Below are 23,133 nucleotides of genomic sequence, written 5' to 3'. Positions count from 1 at the left end.
CAGCCAGAGAGGAGGAGCGCGCGCCTTCGCTTCTCTAGTTCCCACGCCCCGGAGCCCGCCGCTGCTTTCCGCGTAGGAAGGGGAGACCTGGTTGGCCTGAACGGGGGTGCGGGGGGAGCATTGCCCTTCCGCGTAATCGCTGCTCGGGTAGAGCCCAGCGCCCAGCTTCTCCACAGAAGGTGCCGGCGCGCGCGTGAGAAGCTAACCGGCCAGAGGTAAGGTAGGTAGGGGTAGGAATCCGAATGGGTTAAGTGCATTTTATTATCTTATTCCCGAACTTGGTAAACTTCTTTACATACAAGTTTCTTACAAACCAAAGTACAAGATTTACCAGAAGACCCCATTCTCAGTTTTACTGGCTTTCGTTAACGCATTTCTGTGCGTCTAACGTTAAGGTCCCACTGCTTAAACACAGATCTTCCAGATCTCCAATTCCACATTTTTTCTCAATCCTTGTCTCCTAAACCTGAGAAAAAAATTAATAAACAAAATCGCTTGGCAGGCAGCATTGTTTAAACAAAGACAGGTCGTTTTGGAGGTTTTTTTCTTTAAACAAACTTCATGGAAATTATATATCCAAAGGTATGTTACCCTTTGGTTTTAAACACTTTTTTCGACAATACTATTGTTTCTTTAATACTGATTGCTTAATGGATATGAGATCTTTAAAATCCACCCATTTTGATCCTTTTAAACACTTTTGTCCATCCATTTCCAGGAGACCCTCAGTCTGTCTTACGGCTTGTGTAACCGTGCCTTTAGGCGATTCTCACAGCCTGTGAAGATACATTTGGCTCATTTTTACTTTACGTTATCCATTTCCTCCACATTTTAGACTTTCTGACTCTGTGTTTTTCTTTTATCTCATTCTGGATTCTCTTTATCGTTTATTACTTTGATTTTTTAAAAATATGATCATTAAGTAAGGGATATTACTAACACGTTCCTACCAGGCTAGTGTTCTTAAACATAGAGCTAAGTGCTAAACATCTGAGGACCTATTTCCTCTTGAATTGTACAATAAACATGTTCAACGCTAACAGCTTCTATTAAACTGTAACTACTACTGATAACCCCCACCTGCAAATTTAACTGGTAAATTATGAGAGGCATTCCATTAGAAGTCCTGGTCTTAGCAACCTAATTGTTAAGTGAATATAGTTGTATACAGTTGGACAGCTGCTACATTGAAATGAATCTTATCATTAGTGCAATATAAGTTGTTATTGATTTTGAGCTTATGTGCTTTCCTGTTTATTCTAAAGATTGATTTTTCCGTATGAATTAAAAAGTGGCTAGTTTGGTAATGCCTTTAAAGCTTTACAAATATACTTATTAAACTAAATCTTTGAACTATTATTATATTTCTACTGTTAGCAATTAATGGATATCTATGTCTTTCAAAATAGATGCTTTCATGTTTTTAACTGCTTAGGCAGAAGTGCTTTTTTGAAGACTGCTTGCACAAGTTTATTCCTGAATTTTCACTCTGACCTTTGTGCTCATTATTTCTGAATTTTTATGTTCTGTGACTTGCTTTGCCCTTTCCCTAAGCCCCTTCATTGAAGAGTCATCAAGAAACATGAATTGGCCTGTCACGGTGGTTCATGCCTATAATCCCAGCACTTTGGGAGGCTGAAGTCAGTGGATCACTTGAGGTTGCGAGTTCGAGACCAGCCTAACCAACATGGTGAAAGCCTGTCTCTACTAAAATTACAAAAAAATTAGCTGGGTGTGGTGGCGGGCACCTTTAGTCCCAGCTGCTTGGGAGGTGAGGCAGGAGAATCACTCGAACCCAGGAGGCAGAGGTTGCAGTGAGCTGAGATCACACCACTGCACTCCAGCCTGGGCGATAGAGCAAGACTACGTCAAAAAACAAAACAACAACAAAAAAACCACGAATTATTCCTAATGTCTTGTGCATGCATTTTCTTACTCTTATTTCTACCAATGTTAATATACTTCAGACCTACGATATCAGTTATTTATCACTGCATAACAGCAGTAGTGATTTAAAAGTGCTACCATTTTATTTGTTCATAATTCCATTATCATCAGTTTGGGCAGGGCTCAGCTAGGTGGTTTGTCTGCTAGCTGACCTCGGATCTCTTAGGTGGCTTTCTTGTTGACTCAATTGGGGCTGAATGGTTATAGAGCCTCACTCATTTTTCTGGAAGCTAGTGCTGGCTGTTGGCTGGGCCATGCGTCTTCAGGAAGCTAGCATGGGTTTTGTCACATGGTGGCAATGTTCCAAGCCAGTAAGCCCCAATGTACAAGTGCTCTTCAAGCTTTAGCTTGTGTCATATTTGCTGATATTCCATTGACAAGACACATTGGCAAGTCAGATGGCCAAGCCCTAAGTCAATGTGGGAGGGGACTACAAAAAAACAGGGATACAGAGAAATGTACTTCATTGAAGGCCCTTACTGTTACAATATACCACACCTAAGGTAAAGGGACAGCCTCTAATATATTCTGCCAGGCTCTTGTCCTGCCATCCTCCTGTTTATTCTGCACAACCACAGCTGGACAGTCCTTCTTAAACACCAATTATTTTGTCATTCTTCAGCTCTTTAATTCTCAATCAGGTAACAATTTTGTTTCCCAGGGGACATTTGGCAGTGTCTGATGACATTTTTGGCTGTCTTAATTTGATAAGGGGGAGATGCTCCTGGCATCTAGTAGATAGCTGCAGGGATGCTGCGGAATATCCTATAATGCACAGGCCAGAGCCTCCTCTCCTTCCCATTACAAAGAATTATCTGGCCAAAAACACCAATTGTGCTGAGGTTGAGGAAGCCTGTACCCTAACTCATAAACCCCCAGTGGTGCTCCAATAAAAAGAGAACTAAGGGTAAACTCTTCATCCGAGCATCCAGAGCCCTCTGTAATTTGCTGCCACCACATAGATCAAATATTTCACCCTTCAGTCTCTCTCAGGGCTTTTACTGTCCCCCAAATAAGCCACACTTCATCACATGATTAAGTTAGTAGCTCCTTATTATCAGGACAAAATGTGAATATCAAGCAGATCTTTTAGCTTTTCTCTCTTCTGTCCAACCAAACCATTTCCCGGCTTAAGTAAAAGAATTGGATCCTGCTTTTTCTACAAACGTTTACACAATTGCATTGTGACCTGCCACTCACAAACACATAACTTAGTGTGTATGTCAGTTCAGGTATCAAGCAGCAGGAATGTTTTTGAATAACCCCAGATATACTCAGGGGAAAGCCACTGTCATATAATCTGTCTCTAATTATTTTCAAGAAACAGCAAAGAGAAAAGAAAGAAATAGGAGGTGCTTCTTTTTTATTTTAGCATCCAGAAACAGCTAGCCAGGAACTGGAGATAACAGAGCAGCCTTTGAGAGCCAGTGAATTATTAGGTAAGGAGAGCTTGCCCATGATTGTTATCATGACTTTTTGAAAGATCAGCTTCCTCTCTGCCTGCTCAAAGATTTTAAAAATCAGAGATAATCTTGTTAGAGCATGTTTCTCAAAGCAGTGAAAAGACATCTTTGGAAAGAAATAGTTTTGTGATCAGATACATTTGTAAAACACAAATAAATTTTAGAAAGAATCCTATATTCCTTTGAGATAAAGCTGTTCGATCGAATATTTCCTAAACGTATTTGACTATGGTAACTTTGAGTTTTGGGTTTTGGTTTGGTTTGGTTTCAATTTCCGTGAGCTTTCCACAGACTTAGTGCTCTCAAAACATACTTGAGGCGATCTCATCTTAGACAGTGACTAGGGTGGTGAGTCATGAGAAGTGATCCCTTGCTCCTACATCATAAATTGGCCCAACTTCCCATAACGGGAAGGAGCAACACCACTGTAACCTGCTTTTCATCTGGTAAGTGGAGAAAGCTTTTAGTGGAAGCCTATTGTAATCCACCCCGTAAAATTTTCTTCGGGTATGAGAGTGCTTCTCAGAGTATGACTTAACACTGCAGTTACTTTGCCCCAGAAAGATCCGAAATGCCATTTAAAATGGAACTAGATATCTTAGTAATGGCATACCACTGAGGCACCAACTAGTAGGTTCAGGAACACTCTGAAACATACATACCCCTGTAAGAGCTGAGTCTTAGTTTCTCATGAATATATACTCAGAGCTTACTATTCCTAAGGAAGTTACAGGAAAAATGTGGGAGATTTTGCAAAAAGGAATGTGTCAGCATATATCATAATGATCTACTTACCCTTTATGTAAGGCATGAAAAAGAGAAAATAATAACACTTATATACTGCTATCCATAATTAGCAAATGTGAACATCCTATTCTATTTTCCTCAGATCTATTTTTTTTAAATAAAGCATTAGAGACCCAGTTGAACTTCCCCTTTGACTGCATATTGTTTCTATAATTGATTTATAGCATTGCTGTATAGGTATTGTGTTGACAGTTACCAGATTTTGGCAAATTTTAAAAAATTTTTTAAACTTAAGTATCATTTTAAATTTTAAAAAATTTTAAAAAATTAAGTATCTCTGTAAGGCTCCAAACAATATCAAATACCATTTCATGTCTCGAGCCAGAGCAGAGTTGGTGTTCATTATTAGAACTGAGCAAGAAGTGTTGCATTTCAAACTTCTGATTCCATTTTGTGATGACTAAGCAAAACTCATATCATTTTTCCACGTTAGCAAACTGTGCCTCATCCATCTTGCTCCTCTCAGTTAAGACAAAAGTCTGTGTTTTTATTTATTATTTATGTATTTATTTTTTGTGACAGGGTCTCACTCTCTCGCAGGCTGGAGTGCAGTGGTGTGATCACGGCTCACTGCAGCCTCAACCTCCCTGGGCTCAGGTAATCCTCCCATCTTGGTCGCTGGAGTCACTGGGACTATAGGCACGCACCACTACTCCCAGCTAATTTTTTTTTTGTATTTTTTGTAGAGCTGGGGTTTCTCCCTGTTGCCCAGGCTGGTCTCAAACACCTTGGCTGGCGATCCACCTGCCTCGGCCTTCTGAAGTGCTAAGATTACAGGCGTGAGCCACCATACCTGGCCGCTGTTTCATATTATATATGAAACAAGTTGAGAAATCAAATCTAATAAAAATAAGTGGACCTCAGTTCACTTTTGGACAGCAGAAAAAGCAAACTGTGGTAAGCAGAATTCTACAATGGCACCCTGGTTCCCACCCCTTGGTGTACATACTCTGCACAGTCCCCTTCGAAGTGAGCAGGACCTGTGAATATGATGGGATAATCACTCCTGTGATGACATTATATGATTCCATTCCCCTCCTGGCTTTGAAGAAGTGAGCTGCCGTGTCATGAGAACACCAGGTGGCTAGGACCTGAAGATAGCCTCTAAGGAGCTGAGGATGTCACCCTGCTGACACCCAGCAAGGAAATGGGTACCTCAGTCCTGTCGCTGCAAGGAATTGAAACCTGCCAACAACCTGAATGAGCTTGGCAGAGGACTCTGAGCTTGCTATGAGAACACATCCCCAGCTTGAGATCAAATCGACATATTGATTTTGGCATTGTGAGATACTGAGCTGAGAACGCAGTTCAGCTGTTCCTGGACTTTTGAACCACAGAACTGAGATGATAAATGGTGTTTTAAGTTGCTAAGTTTGTGGTCATTTGTTTACAGTAATTGTAAACTAATACACAAGTGTAAGTTTGTTTTCTTAAAGAAGAAATAAAACGGGGAAGGAGGTAAGTGTTAAAGGATCAAAACTCTGACAAAAGGCCGGTTGCAGAACATGACAGGTTGTTGTACTGAAAACTATTTGTCCTGCAAGTTTATGTTAAAATACAGTAGCTTTTGAGGACTTTAATTTTTGGTCTTGTAAACGTGCCATTTAATATTGTCCAACTGTAACTGATAGTACTTTTTGCAAACAGAAACTGTTAAAACCTTTAAAGCAAATACTACTTTAGAGAAGAAGTAATGTGTTATGAAACTCTGAGGATACCTAAGAAAGATCCTACTTAAGTTTCTTCAGCATAAATAAACTTGAGAGTTTCGACCACTGTTACTGAGAATGAAATTATTTATTAATCACTTTTAATGAGGTAAAATTTACATACAATAAAATGTACCCATTTTAAAGTAGTTTAGTGAACTTGCACAGATGTAAATATCTGTTTAACTTCCACTTAACCAAGATGTAGAATATTTCCACAATGCCAAAATTGTCATTGACTCCCTTCCCATCAATCTTTCACCCAACTGCAGACCCCAGTTCACCACCAACCTACTCTTGCTCAATACAGATTTAATATGATGGTGTCTTTTCTAGAGTTTTATACTATGTCAGTAGTATTATACACTATGCACTCTTCCATGCATGGCTTTCTTTGCTCAGCAGAAGGTGTTTAGATTAATTCAGTAGTTCATTTCTTTGTAGTAATGAGTAGGATCACATTATACATTATACTACAGAGTGTGCATCCATTACTTTGTTGATTGACATTTGGGTCATTTCCAGGTTTTGCTATTGTGAATAAAACTGCCTTGACTATTCCTGTACAAGTCTTTGTATTAAGGAACATACGTTTTATTTTCTCTTGAGGAAGTTCTTAGCAGTAAGATTGCTGGGTCATATGGCAGATATATATTTAGCTTTATAAGCAACTAAGTGCTTTCCAAAGTGACTGTACAATTAACATTCCCACCTGAAATGTAAGAGAATTCTAGTTGCTCCACATTCTTGTCAATCCTTGGTAGCATCAGTCTCTTTAAGAATTCTAATTCTTAAAACATCAGTCTCTTTAAGCATTCTAATTCTTAAATTAGATATGTAATGTGGACTGTAGGTTTAATTTGCATTTCTCTGTTGACTAATGATGTTGCACAGCTTTTCATATGTCTTCAACCATTCTTGCATCTTCTTTTGTGAAATGTCTGTTCAAATCATTTGTCCACTTTTTACTGTATCATTTTATTCAGTTGTAAGAGTTCTTTACATATTCTGGAAACAAGTCCTCTGTCACATATATAGGTACTTTGAAAATCTCCTGTGCTTTGCCTTTTCATTTTTTCAATGGTAACTTTTTAAGAGTAGTTTTCGTTTTGATGAAGTTCAACTTACCAGTTTTTCTTTTATGGTATGTATTTTTGTGACCCATTTAAGAAGCATCTGTCTACCCAGAGTTGCAAAGATATCCCTTTTCTTACTAGAAATATTAAAGTTTTATTTACCATTGCTTTTATGATACATTTTAAGTTAATTTTTGTGTATTAAGTGAATAAAAAGTTAAAGTTCACTTTTCTCTATATGGATATTCAGTTCTTCCAGTGTTATTTTAAAAAATAGAAAACACTATCCCCTCCCTGTTGAATCACCTTTGTTAGAAATCAAATGACTACATATGTGTGGGTTTATTTCTGGGCTCTACATTACATTCCTTTCTGTTGATTTCTCATCTGTTCTTTCACGAACACCATATGGTCTTGATTACATTGCCTGATAATAAGGTGAATATAAGTTGCAAAATCAAGTAGTATCAGTCTTCCAAATTTGTTATTCTTTTTTCAAAGTTGTTTTAGATACTCCTGGTCCTAGGTATTACCGTAGAAATTTTAAGATCAGTTTGTCAATTTACACAAAAATACATTCTGTAGATATCATGATTGTGTTGAATCTTATAGCTTAATTTTGGGAGAATTGATAACAGTATTGAATCTGCCCTTCAGTGAGATTGTATCTCTCTGCCCATCAGTGAGATTCATCCCATCAGAGAGATGAATCTGCCCATCAGTGAGATTATTTTCTCTCAACAATGTTGTATAGGTTATGATTTATAGGTCTTTCACATATTTTGTTAAACTTATCCCTAAGTATATTCTGATTTTTATGCTATTGTAAAAGACATAACACTGTAATTTCAATCTCCAGTTATTACCAGTATATAAAAATTCAGTTGATTTTTATAATGATGAACTTATATTCTGAGACCTTGCTAAACTCACTTTTTAATTCTGGTGGCTGTTTTATAGACTTCTTAGAATTTTCTCCATACACAATTATGTCATCTATAGGGAAGAAAAGATGGTTTGCCTTCTTCATTTTCAATCTGTATGTCTTTTATTTCTTTTTCTTGCTTTGTTGCACTGGTTTTGGACTTCTAATACAAGGTAGAATTGCAATAGTAAGAACAGATAGTCTTGATTTATTCCTAGTCACAGGAGATGGGGAAGAATCACTTCATCTTTCACCATTGTGATGGTGACGAGAGGGTCTTTCTGTAGATGCCCTTTATTGGTTTTGGAAATTCTCTTTTCATACATGGCTGAGAATATTTATCATGAGTAGATTTTGCATTTTGTTCGATGCTTCTGGCATCTACTTAAATGATGGTGTTGTTTTTGCTCTTTCGTTCTGTTTGTGTTTTTTTGTTTTTTTGAGACAAGGTCTGGCTCTGCCACCCAGGCATGAGTGCAGTGACACCATCTCAGCTCATGGCAACCTCTTCCTCCAGTTCTCAAGCCATCCTCCCACCTCAGCCTCCCGAGTAGCTGGAACCACAGGTGCACACCACCACATCTAGCTAATTTTTACATTTTTTGTAGAGATGGGGTGTTTCATCATTGCCCAGGCTGGTTTTGAACTCCTGATCTCAAGCAGTCTGCCCATCTTGGCCTCCTGAAGTGCTGGGATTACAGGTGTGAGCCACTGCACCTGGCTTCCTTCATTTTGTTAACGGTGGTGAATTATACTGATGGATTTCATTCTAATCCAACTCTCACTTTCCATGTGGCCTCAGGGCTTCTTCACATGGTATCTCCATCTGGTAAGTGGGTTTCTTATTGTCTCAGGGTTTTAAGGATGAATATTCAATGAGTCTTGTTCCAAAGCTGCAATGCTTCTTATACAATCTAGCTTTGGAAGTCCCAGAACATTAGCTCTGCTACCTTCTATTGGTCTGGCACATTCTATTCATCACTAAGACCAACCCAGACTCAACGGGAAGGTCATTAGTCTCCACCTCTTGATGCAGGAGGAGGAGTTAAAATTTTGAGACCATCTTTAATCTTTTTCTTAAATTTGTTTTCTACATTTCTGTATGTTTGAAGTAGGATGATGTATTTCCCACATCAGCTCAGTCCACCCTGTTGACCAGGTATCTTCCTCCCCTACTTCAGTCCTTAACTTAGTATCATTTGCCTGACCTTCCATACAGAGATTAGGCTTCCCTTCTAAGTATCCCACAACCCCATCACCATCCTCACACCTTCTGCCCATGTACCCTGCCCTCCAGCCATACTGTTTCCAAAATATTATGCACTATTTTTAAGACTCTGTACTTCCTGCATGCTGTTTCCTCTGTCCAGTGTCTTTTCCCCACTTTGCTGCTTTTCCGCTGCATTAGTCAGGGTTCTCTAGAGGGACAGAACTAATAGGATAGATGTATATATGAAGGGGAGTTTATTAAGGAATATTGACTCACATGAGCACAAGGTGAAGGACCACAATAGGCCATCTGCAAGCTGAGGATCAAGGAAGCCAGTCTGAGTCCCAAAACCTCAAAAGTAGTGAAGCCAACAGTACAGCCTTCAGTCTGTGGCCAAAGGCCCAAGAGCCCCTGGCAAACCACTGGCGTAAGTCCAAGAGTCCAAAAGCTGAAGAACTTGGAGTCTTACATTTGAAGGTAGGAAGCATCTATCTTGGGAGAAAGATGAAAACCAGAAGACTTAGCAAGTCTGCTCATTCCACTTTCTTCTGCCTGCTTTATCCTAGCCACACTGGCAGCTGATTAGATTGTGCACACCCAGATTGAGGGTGGGTCTGCCTCTTCCAGTCCACTCACTCAAATGTTAATCTCCTTTGGCAACTCCCTCACACACACACACAGGAACAATACTTTGCATCCTTCAATCCAATAAAGTTGGCACTCAATATTAACCATCACAGCTATGTTATTTACTCTTTTAAGCATCCTTCATAAAGTATGTTTCTCGATTTTAGAGAGGAGAACACTAAGCATCAGGTTGAGTGATATAAGTAAAATCACACAGCTAGTAGAAGTAGGGTTCAAACCCAGATCACCCAGTTCAAATTTGTGGCACATTTCTCTCTATCACACATGTAGCAGATGCTGTTTTGCTCAGCCCCATCCCCATAAGCCCCCCATGCATTTCCACAAACCAGCCCCTGCATCACTTCTTGGAGGAGTACCCTCCTGCTGGTAGGGTTTGCTTTACCTGTGTATTCAGAGAGCCATAGGTGCCTGGAAATTTGTATCCCCTCTGGAAGCAGCCCATGAACAATGCATGGTAAAATAAATACCCCAACTCTCTTGCCCTCTACACAGAATACCTTTGAGGTTGATCTCCATAATCCTCAGCAATGATACTGAGACAAAGTCACCACCCCCAGCACCCCACCTTCCACCCACCCCACCATGGTGCTTGTTGTCAATGTTGTGCTACTGCTTATCTTTCTTACCTCCTTTAACCTTCCACACTGACATGAATCCTCCTCTTAATGGTAACCCAGTGAAGGCAGTGTACAACCACTTCCTTGGCATGCAATGTCTTCTACAGACTCATGTCTAAGGGTGCAGTTGAGAAAGAACCCTATGTGATGTATGGGCTTTCTGGAAGCCACTGCCATGTCCTGGCACAAGGCCTGCAGAAATCACCACCATATTTGCTGTAGTGTACATATAAAGCCACTGTACATACCATTAAATACTAAAGAGTAAAATATTCCTTCTAGAGCTTTCTGACTTACTCTTCTCTCATGATATGTTGAGTGGCTAAAGGAAAATAGATTACAATATGCCAGTTAGTAGTAATCTCAGTTAAGAGTTAAAACCATTACAAACCAATAATGTTAATAAGCAAGAAAATACCAATATTTAAAGTTTTAGGCTTTTTAACTTTATCATTATTTGGAGGAGGTGGTGTTTGGCATAGAAAAATGCATTATTTGGTATGATGCTGAAGTTTCACATACAATTATTTCTTGATTATTTCCAAACCAAAAAATAATGTATATCTCATTTTAATGGGGAAAACTCCTGGGCATATTTATGTATATTTTCAATATCTTTGTTGGCAGAAATTCTATTTTCCTGAAAATGGTAGCAGGTAAGGGCAGATATGTCATGAAATACTTTGACACTTCCGTAAGCTTCTTTTATTTTGCTCAGGTCAGAAGTGATGGTGCAGCCATAGAGATGGAGAATCTTCAATCTAACAACAAAAAAGAAGATGAAAATAAAAGACCACAGATTATCTGGAGTGGATATAGCTGAGCCTGGATTCTAAGCATGATAAATGCATGAAGAGTCTTTCAAATATCATTGGCTATGACTAGTACTGATTGTTTCTCAAAGGAGAAAGATAGCATCAAACTTGAGAATTACAAATCTATTTTTAGAATTTGTCACCTGTCTGTGTTTAGTGAGGGTATGTTGAGAATACTTAAGTTAAAAACCAGGATGTTGGCCCTTTGAGAGATACCAGATGTCAGTAAATCCAGCCCACCACCCACTATTCTAGGGCTTATTCACTGAAATGGTTTTTATGTTTAAAAAAAATAAAAAGAAACATATTTTAGGACATGTGAAAATTATGCGAAATTCAAATTTCAGTGTCCATAAAGCCTTATTGTAACATGGTCATACTCATTAGCTTTCACGCTGCAAGAAAATGGCTGAGTAGCTGTGACACGCATATGGCCTGCAAAGCCTAAAATAGTTCCCCTCTGGCCCCTTACAGAAAGTTTGTCAACCCTGCACTGTAGAAAGAAGGGAAGGACAGACACATTTCACATATTCTCATAGCACAAGTTAACTTTATGCATTGGCAAGGAATGTTTTTATGTTCAAACCAGTCTTTTACCTTCATCACCTCTAAGATTTTTTAAACCAGTTAGAAACATAGTAATCAACTTGCAGGGAAAGAAGTGATGTCATCACAAGGAAATGGTGGTAGAATGCGGGAAGACTGGAAATTCTATTAATAACTTACTTAAAATTTTAAAAATAAGAAAATACCAACTGACCATCATCTGCATAACCTTATGCAATTTTGTCTGATTAAAGTTTTCAGTTTCTTAATATTGTAGAAGGATCCTATGATCAATTCTCCTTAAAGAGTATTAATTTTGCCTTTGTGAAGTATTGGTAGGCCTCTTTTTAGATGGCAGAAAGGACCATGATGTTTATTTTGTTCCCCATGTTGCCTTACCTTCCAGCAAATTCCAACTTACAGTCTGAATTGAGTCTGTATAGACTTCCATTGTTAAACTGCAGTTCTCAGCCTAACCCCAGTTCTATTTATATTCTTTCTCTAACTGGTTTCCAATCAGTTTTTTCTTAATATAATTTTGAATTTCCCAGTTGTATGTGTGTGTGTGTATGTGTTTTTACCTATAAAAAGTCTCAAAGTCTTTTTGAAAGTAGACAGGGTTTATACATTATAAATAATTATAAACAATTCTTAGGCAGTTATGCTTATTTTAATGTTAGAACTATCAGAATGATAGGCATGTCAACATTTCCTTGTTCTTAATTTACTATTTCACAGCTGCTAAGGACACACTCACCTTTTTCCCAAGCTACTATTCTAACTAAAGACAAATTATGTTCTGAGACCACAATAGATTTCTTCCTACAGAAGCCTATATGAATTTGATCTCAAAACACTCAAAAATTTATTTTAGCTCCAGGGGATGTAATATGTACATTGTTAGATCATAGATACATTCATAGTCATCCAAAATAATGGAGAAATACACATTTTCTGTGTGACATGAAAGTAGTTACCAATGCTATAACATGAAGAGATGTTAAAATATTCATCTGTTTTTTAGGAAAAAAAAGGATTAAAGCTCCTGTTCCCAGAAGTGCAAAATGAGACTTTGTCAGATAGATAAGTCAGAAAGAGATCTAAAAAATTCTAAAGCCAGTCAGGCACGGTGGCTCACGCCTGTAATCCCAGCACTTTGGGAGGCCGAGGCAGGCGGATCACGGGTAGATCATGAGGTCAGGAGATTGAGACCAGCCTAGCCACCATGGTGAAACCCCGTCTCTACTAAAAATACAAAAATTAGCTGTACTAAAAATACAAAAATTAGCTGGGCATGGTGGTGCATGCCTGTAATCTCAGCTACTCGGGAGGCTGAGACAGGAGAATTGCTTGAACCAGGGAGTCGGAAGTTGCAGTGAGCCAAGATCGCGCCACTGTACTACAGCCTGGTGACAGAGCAAGACTGTCTCAAAACAACAACAACAAAAAATTATAAAGCCATTCCCATTCCTCTGGAAAGCATTATATAATTCAGTATTTAAAAGATGACATATTCAAATAAGTCTCTTTTTACCAATACCTTTGAGTCTTAGATTAACAAATTAGGACACTAATTTTCACTAATGTAGTAATTAGAAATACAGAATCAAGATTCCTAATGATATTACATGAATTCCTTGATTTTGCAAGTCTTTAATATCATAGAAGATAGGTGGATAAAATGAAGGTCTAGTTAAAAAAAAAAAAAAAAAGAAGAGGTCACATTTGCCACAAAATGAGGTAGAAGATAGATACTTTCCCCACCAACATATTTGTTCAGAATGCCATGCCTTTAGAGAAGATTTTTAAAGACAAGGTAGATTTTATTATGTCCTTTCAGCTCTCAGTTAATGTTTTCCAGCAATAAACAAATTATTAATTTTTCTAGACGATATTTACTATTGGCAAACCAAATTTTCTCAAACTCTTCTATTATTTTGTTTGCTTTGAAATCTAAAAAGGCCCAGAGTGCCCTATAGAAGTGTTGCTCAATGGATTCCCCCATTTCATGAAAGATTCATTACAAAAACCTCAGATTTTACTCAAAAAGCTTGGATTTCACAGAGCAGGACTACTCACATAATTCTTGAAATATGGGACACCTGAAATGCTAACTTCAACTCTGACAAGTCCTGATTTTTTTTCCCATTAGCTTATTGTATAATTCTGATAAACAGTATTCCAAAATCAGAAGTCACTCATGACTGAAAAATTTTTTGTTTTATTTTTTTCCAAATATTTTTCACTTTGGAATTTTTACATGAATTCCAAAGCACAAAGAAACTAATGTATTTTCTGCTCTTGAAAAGGTCATGAAAACTTGGTTTATCCTTAAATGAAATTACCAGAAGCTATTTTCTGGGAAATACTTAATGATTGTTACAACTCTGTGTTAATAAAATGGAAACAATGATGGCTTATGAAGAAACACAAACCAGCACACAGCGAATGTCAGGTTTCCGTTTCACTTTATGATGACATATAAGACTAAAAGAGACACAAGTGGACATAATCAGCGTTCTCTTATTGTCTGCAATTTTTGCAAAGTTTTTCAACTACATCCAGGGTGACATTCTTACAGAAACTGAGTTCTACACATTCCAAATTAGTATGACAATAATTAGCCACTGAACCACCTCTGGATAGGAAAAAGAGGATGAAAAAGTTATTAGAATCGGTCGTTAAATATACTTTTTACAAATAGTTTCTTGAATTTCACCCTCAAACTTACCTTAGCCCTGACATACCAACCCTCCCCTCCCCTATCAGAGTGAAAATGCAAATTGAACTTATTAAGTACACATTTTGAAGACGTTTGATAAAATGTCCGGACAGCAAAAAAGGAAAACATTGGGGAAAAAATTCAAGCAAAAAAAAGATAGAGGCAAAGATCTAAAGACATCTGCGTTTCATTTTGAGATTATTAAAGAAATAATCCAGAGAATTATTACAGTGTTACCGTGATGTGTATTAATAACGAGGTGAAAATAATCATTATCTTAACCTCTGGCACCAGAATTACTCATGGGAGGGAACCATCTGTTTTGGATAATACTGTCACACGTTAATTTTGCTCATAAATGAACTAGAAGAGCCTGAATTAACATTAACCAGGTAGGAGGGAACAGCAGCCCAGGAAACAAGGGAAGATGGTGGGGAGAGGGAGATGAGAACTAAGTCCACTCCAGAATTTGTTAAAATCACAAATTCTGGAGTGATTTTGTGATGAAAATTCCAGACACGAAATTTTGATCCTCTTAAGCAAATGTTTACCTTTGTTTCAGAGTCAAAAAGGCCTCTTCTGGGACAAGGGATCTCTGTATAACCTAAATCACTAGTTCTCAAAGGATAGTTCCTAGGGCAGCAGCATCATCACCACCTGGGAAATTGTTAGAAACTTTGAGGTCTCACCCTCAACCCACTGAATCAGCAACTCAGGTGTGGCTCACCAATCTGTGTGTTTAACAAGTCCCCCACGTGATTCTGATGCAGATAAAACTTGAGAACCACTGACCTCAATGGTTTGCAGCTGTCAAAGTAAATGAAAATGGAGGCCAGGCCTGAAGTACCCCTGAGCAGACAAAGCCAGTTAGGCTTCATAGTGACCTCAGCCTTCCTTAATTTGTAAATATAAGCGAAACTTAACATGAGCTGTTTGTTGTAAACACCTCTATTAAACAGAAATGAGGCCTGGCACAGTGGCTCACACCTGTAATCCCAGCACTTTGGGAACAGAGGTGGGTGGATCACCTGAGCTGAAGAGTTCGAGACCAGCCTGGCCAACATAGTGAAACCCGTTTCTATAAAAATACAAAACTTAGTTGGGTGTGGCGGCATGCGTCTGTAGCCCCAGCTACCTGGGAGAATCAAACCCAGGAAACGGAGGTTGCAGTAAGCCAAGATTGCACCACTGCCCTCCAGCCTAGGCAACAGGAGTAGACCCTGTCTAAAAAAAAAAAAAAAAAAGAGAGAAATGAAACTTCATGCTAACCAATCAGAAGCTGCCAACTAACTTATAGTACTAGGAATTTCTCAGCAGGATAAGGTAACTATATTTGCATTTCTCTAATGATCATTGATATTCAGCTTCTTTTAATATGTTTGTTGGCCACATGTATATCTTCTTTTGAGAAATGTCTGTTCATATGGTCATATCCTTTGCCCACTTTTTAATGCGGTAGTTTATTTTTCTCTTGTAAATTTGATAAGTTCCGTATAGATGCTAGATATTAGACCTTTGTCAGATATTTAGTTTGCAAATATTTTCTCCCATTCTGTAGGTTTCCTCTGTTGTTAGTTTCTTTTGCTGTGCAGAAGCTCTTAAGTTTAATTGGATCCTATTTGTCAATTTTTGCTTTTGTCGCAATTGCTTTTGGTGTCTTTGTCATGAAATCTTTGCCCATTCCTAGGTCCAGGATGGTTTGCCTAGGTTGTCTTCCAGGGTTCCTTTAGTTTTAGGTTTTACATTTAAGTCTTTAATCCATCTTGAGTTGATTTTTGTATAGAGTATAAGGAAGAGGTCCAGCTTCAGTCTACTGCATATGGCTAGCCAGTTAGCCCAGCAACATTTATTGAATAGGGAGTCTTTTCCCCATTGCTTGTTTTTGTCAGCTTTATCAAAGATCATGGATGTGGGGCCTTATTTCTGGGCTCTCTATTCTGTTCCACTGGTCTATGTGCCTGTTTTTGTACCAGTACCATGACATTTTGGTCACTGTAGCCCTGTAGTATAGTTTGAAGTTCGGTGATGCCACACGCTTAACCAGAACGCTGAGAACTCACCCACTATCAAGAAGACAGCACTAAACTATTTGTGAGGAATCCACCTCCATGATGCAAACACCTCCCACCAGGTCCCACCTCCATCATTGGGGATTACAATTCAACATGAGATTTGGGCAGGGACAAATAGCTAAACTATGTTAATGGCCTTGTGATATGATGATTAAAAAAATACTCATGTCTGAGAATCATCCTCAAAGACACGGCCAACCTTAACAAATTATATGTCTAAACAACAAATTGTTTAAAATAAGTTTATAGGTAGAAAGGCTAAAAATCTCATTAAGCAATATTTTTAATTTACCACTGATTGGATTTCCTAAAAATAATTAATTCTGAATAAACAAAATCCATATTCGGTACCATATTTGTGCCCTCCAAAAGCATTAATTCCATCTAAAACTCTTCTGTTAGGTTAGTTACCAGGTTTCAATGCAAAAATTATGGAACTGTAGGAAGACAGGGGAGAGTGGAGAACAGGAAGCAAGTGATAGAAATGAGGGGAAGTAGGTTTGTATCAAACATATTTCCACTTCCCAGACCTGTTACATAAAGGAGACAGACAAGTATCACAGATGGTAATAATGGAAATGTAAGAGAGTTCCATACAGATATGGCTATGCCAACATCAAAGGCAAAGAAACTTTCATGGTTAAATCCTAAGTATGATGATCTTTGCCCCACCCCCAGATGATGGAGCCAGATAGTATATGTGGCCTGTACACACTATCAAAGATGGCCTGGGTTAGATTTTGAACATTTCACATAGCATGCTATGGAGGGTACTTCATAAAGCTAACAAGAGCATGGAAAATTTCTAAGGACTTTCACTAAAAGAATTATTCAGGTGTCAGTAATGGAACACATGTATCTAGTAAGAAATCTATGCCTCTCAATGTTAAACATAATTATACAAACACAAAAAATTTCTTTCCCCATCTTTAAAATGGACATTTTCTTTAATTTCTGTTCATAACAGAAAAATTTCTTGGTATTAGCTGTAAGTACTGAAATTCTGGTATCTCACTGGGTTCCAGTGAGTCATTAGACTGGTGCAATCTAGGAAATAAGTCTTCCCTGCAACCATTATGAAAATACAAAATTCTTCATGAGTTTACTCACACTGAGTAATACTAAATAGTTTTTGCTTTTTAAAAAACGTTAGTGAGAGAAGAGATAATCACCTTTTCGTAAGTTAGTAATTTGAGTTTATGTACAATAAATACTGCATATTCTTCAGAATAAAGAAAAACTCAATCGTATGAAAAATACTAATGCCTAACACAGAGTACTCTCTGTGTTCCAAGCCCCTAAGACATTTCCTGTATTAGCTCCCTTCATCCCCACAATGACCCTAAGCCAGGTGCTATCATTCTCATGTTACTGATGAGGAAACTGAGGCACAGAGAGGCTTGATTAACCTATCCAAGGTCACACCAACAATTAAAGAGCTGGGGCTTGGACCAGGGACTCTGCCTCCAAAGTCCACATTCCAAAGCAATTCCTCTTCTCAAAGTAAATGAAACAGATGATTCAGACTTGTGCAAGCATGAAATCAGTCTTTTCCTGAACATTTTAGTTAGAAGTCATATTGCATCACACAGAAAAAAGTAATCTGCCTCTCATTCTTGATAGTCTGTTAGTAAATGAGTAGAGATGACTCTGTTTTTTGATTTGTTTTGCTTTATAATTGTTCCTGTTCATTTCTAGCCTGAACAATAGTATAAAAACCTTGTGATGGCACCACCGGATGGAGACACTGGCTTCTATTGAGCATTTTCATAAACACAAGAATGATGTTACATGTTTTCTTCCAAGGAAACAACTTCCCTTATGTGAAGAAGACCACATCAGGAAAGGTTTTATATATCTTGTAATACATTTCTCTCAAATGATTCAACCACGGTTGGAAGTTCCCGTCACTTTTAGAATAGAACATTCTTTTCTTCATAATAGAGTAAATCCTGCTAAACTAGGCCAGCTGGGCTCAGGAGGTACCATTGCTCCGAGAGTTTTAGTAAAACAAGGAGATACCAGCATCTCCACGTACTTGTCATGTATTTACCGATGTGATCACCTCTCCATAAATTAAACTCCTGAAGTACAGGCTTGGGTACAAGTGCAATGTAACTGGTTTGAATTCACATTTCAGTCAATTAAATGTTTTATTTAAGACATGGAAGTAAAATATAAATGGAAAATACTGAGAAGGCATAAGTCAGATAATCCTATAAGAGAGTCCCAGGAGAGCCAACGAAAAATGGGGATGTTGCCATAGTTACCAGGAAATGTAGCCTAGACACCCAGCGTCAGTAAGAGATTGAAAATGTGACAAAATAAGCTCATAAGGCTCGGGTCATTCTCTTCTCTGTACTTTAATTAGTATGATCTTGGCCCTTGGAACAAAGCCAGGATGGAAAAAACGATCCTCGTTCTGCTGGTTGCCAATATTCCATACTTAGGAAGTTTTCTCTCTGCAACCTCTACTTCACATCAATGTAATTAGAGACACAGCCTCCTTCTAAAATGACGATAATTTCCTAATGAGAGAATGAACCTGACCTATCTATCACTCATGGAAGCCCACTACCGTTGGTATCCCAGGGAGAACTATGATTCTAGCTGAATAACAATGCTTGATTAGCTCTGCATCACCCAGGGGAGCTACTTTTATCTCAGCAGATGAAATCAGTAGTACAAATCTAACTGATTTTATCATTTGCACCAGCACACCCTGTATCACTTTTTTCTTCATTATATTTCAGTCAGATTTAAAAGTGAAATTCAAACATTTGCAGGAGACTGATCAAAGAGATTACAACCACAACTTTTATCCAGATAGTCCAAGATGCAAAACAAAAAGGAACAAAGGCAGACAGGTTTAAACACAGATAACAAGTTAGGCCAAAATTAAAATAGGACTTCAAGGCTACAATGGAGTAAACATATTATGTCTCCCTTTCTATTTGTTTGGACAGTTTTTCTCATATAAAAGTTTGTTGGATTCTGACAAGTTTACTCTCTCTACCAACTGTTACATAAATTATGTAGGAGGTAATGGGTAGAAGTATTATTAGAAAGAGGGATGACATTGGTGAAGTAGAAAACAAAGGTAGAAGCTTGTCAATTTGATCAATCTAATATAAGATCATGCGCCCAGTGATCTGTAAGTATAGAGACGCATATCTGTAGCAAACATACCTGTAGTAAATGAGCAAAAAAATGCATGGGTAGTTCGAATTCATACCTATCCAATATGGCCCTATTTTTTCCATTCAGATCCATTTCTGCATCCTCTCTCTAATATATATGTAGTACCACAGCAAGGAACCAAGAACAATTGTTATATTTTTTCTAGAACATCAGTTGGTTACACATTACAATTCTGCCCCAGAGCAGATGAATTCCATAAAGGGGTTTGTCTGTGACTCTCCCAAATTGGTAAATGGTCTACGGCCATCCTACCATGAACACACCTGATCTCATCCAAATTGGTAAATGATTGTCTTATACACTATCTTTAAGAAGAGATTTTTCAGGTTTAAGAATGTATGTATTGAAACGCATATATTTTGTACACGTTCAACTATATTCTATCGTAGAAAGTACTCAATACATCAAGAAAACACGAAAATCAAGTGAAAAATTTTACATAAAATGATATACTTGAACAAATATCTACAAAATATTTCAAAGATCAAGCATCAATATCATATCTATAGACTATTTACAAATCTATGAAACAAGATGTACATTTCAATAACAAAAGGGGCAAAAACCCCACATATATACACACACATCAAATACAAAAGAAATTAAAAATGCAAAATGCCATTAAGAATACTAAAATTTTTTAATATCAAGAATCATCAGCAAAACCATAAAATAAGACACCCCCCATATAATGCTGGGTACATATTTAAGGGAACCCTGGATTTTCCTCTGGTGTAACAAGATAGGCACTTTCATATGCTACTATTAGAATAATAAACTGGTACAGCTTTTCTTAAAAGAACTTAGCAATATTTATTGCAATCCTTAAAAATGGTAATTTCATAACTTTTGAACTAGTAATTCTATTTCTAGGGCTTTATACCAATGAAACAATCAAAGATGCAAATACCTGTGTACAAGGATATTTATTACCATGTTATTTTACTAATTAGAATTCGAAGAATCTGTATGTTCAACAACAGGATAATATATAAATAAGTTATTTTATATTCATATAATGGAATATTATGCAAGCATCAATATATTTTTGAAAAAATGATGGATAACAAGAACATGGTATAAGTTTAGATGTAAAAGTGTAAAAGACACAGAGATAAAATTGTACTTACAGAATGATCCATACTTAAGTGTATTGTAATAGTGCCATATCTTTTTATCTTATTTCATTACGATAAAATATTTATTACAATAAGTTTAAAATGTTCCATTTGAAGCATTATGAAGATCCTAAATTAGTAGTCAGCACACTTTTTCTTACAGGTAGTAAATATTTTAGTCTTGGCAGCGTTTAATTTATATTTAATCATAGGCCAAGAGTCACACTCAAAAATATTATATAGGTTCTTATATAATTATTTAAAATACAACCACTTCGAGTTGTAAAAAGCAGGCAGCTGGCTACCATTTGCCAACTACTGTCTTACATGAATTAACTTGGAAAGGTCTCAACTCGCTTTCTGACTCAAAACGTCCTGCCTTAGGGCAGGTGGGAATAATCACACCTGCCCTAAGTACTTCAAAGGATTGTGGGGGCAACTTGATGCATAGGGAAGCTATTGGCAACTGTAAACTGTTAAAAAATATATCACAATGTGGGGCAATTTGCCCTCATCTGGAGTTCCTTTTCCTTTTTCCCACCCATCTATATCCTACTGGTCCTTCAAGACTATCTAAGGTTACACTCTTCCAGGAAGCCACCCCTGCTCTTAAAGCTACATCCATTTCTTTCATCTTCACGTACGTATGACATTTAGATTTTGCATGTGTATATTTTTTTCTCAAATTAAATGATTAGTATCTTGAGGGAAGAACTTGTCTTGGATATTCTTTTCTATCCCTCACTGCAAACAGTTCACCATAATTGTTTTGAACTTATTATACATTTTAAATATGCTCATTAAATTAAATGGCAGGAGCTGCATTGCTGCACCTAGTTCAGGAATACTCAGCTTTGTGATTCCAGGAAATGAAAACTTAACCACAAAGCGGTCCTTTATTTATTTGAAATTTTAAAAAGATATATCCCAGTAAGAACAAGTAGGTACAAGAACATCATTCAATGTTCCCAGGAAAACAAAATTGCTTCCAGTAAGCCACAGCCATCACCATACCCTCCCACTTCACTTCAAACTAAAAATAGTAATAGTAATAATATTTAGAAGCCAGGAGGCCATCAACTTCTTATGATCAGTCAGACATTAATTCTCTATAAATTCAGTTATTCTAAACCATTATCATTCTATAGACATAACATCTCAATGTCCATGACATGAAATCATTTAAGCATTATAAAAAAGATGTTGCTTGCTGGATGCAGTGGCTCACGCCTCTAATCCCAGCACTTTGGGAGGCCAAGGCAGGCGGATTGCTTGAGCTCAGGAGTTCAAGACCGGCCTAGGCAACAACGTGGCAAAACCCCATCTCTACCAAAAATACAAAAATTAGCCAGGCATGGTGGCTTCACACTGGCAGTCCCAGCTGCTTGGGAGGCTGAGATGGGAGGATCACTTGAACCCAAGAGATTGCTGCTGCAGTGAGCCCTGATTATGCCACTGCACTCCAGCTTAAGTGAGAGAATGAGACCCTGTCTCAAAAAAAAAAAAAAAAATGTGGCTGGGTGCAGTGGCTCACGCCTGTCAATACCAGCATTTTGGGAGGCCGAGGCAGTGAATGACCTGAGGTCAGGAGTTCAAGACCAGCCTGACCAATATAGTGAAACCCCATCACTACTAAAAATACAAATATTAGCGAGGCATGGTGGCATGCACCTGTAGTCCCAGCTACTCAGTGGGCTGAGACAGAAGAATCGCTCGAATCTGGGAGGTGGCGGTTGCAGTGAGCCCAGATTGTGCTACTACACTCCAGCCTGGGTGACAAAGCAAGACTCTGTCTCCAAAAAAAACAAAGTTACAAATCCTCAAACAGTAACCAGTGATGTGTATGTGACCGTTCACACTGCACACATTCCAAACTGAGACCTCCTCTGTGTTCTTTACTTCATTATTTTTATCTTTAAAAAAACTTTCAGGTAGCTTTGGCAAAGAAGATGCTTTAAGCAATCAACTAAGAATTATCACCTAGTAGTGTACAAAATGTGCTAGGTGTTACGGGTATGTGAAGGGGCAGAATTAATATCTTAAAATCAGAGACTATGTACACAGAAGCTTCAACTATTTGGAAAAGATCCAAGGATAAGATAACAAGAAGAAAAATAAAGATCATAGATTCATTTTGTTTTTAATAAGGAAGCAACACAGAGCTCAGGAACACATTTGTTAAAATAAATATCCATAAAGGGGCCAGATTTGATATTGATAAATGGGCTCAAGCAGAAACTGTCTGGAGGTCATCGAT

The 23,133-nt window shown here is 37.8% G+C and overlaps 1 long non-coding RNA gene across 1 annotated transcript; it reads left to right on the top strand.

Annotated features, from left to right (window-relative positions):
• Positions 1-131: 131 nt before the first annotated feature.
• LOC103878461 lies at positions 132-4,780 on the top strand. Its single transcript, XR_638666.4, has 3 exons — positions 132-220; positions 3,320-3,386; positions 4,740-4,780. It is a non-coding gene; the product is annotated as an uncharacterized LOC103878461 (long non-coding RNA).
• Positions 4,781-23,133: the final 18,353 nt, after the last annotated feature.

This window comes from Papio anubis, chromosome 13 (assembly GCF_008728515.1).
Source record: "Papio anubis isolate 15944 chromosome 13, Panubis1.0, whole genome shotgun sequence".
Classification (NCBI taxonomy): Eukaryota; Metazoa; Chordata; class Mammalia; order Primates; family Cercopithecidae; genus Papio; species Papio anubis.
This window is presented reverse-complemented; position numbering and strand designations above follow the sequence as displayed.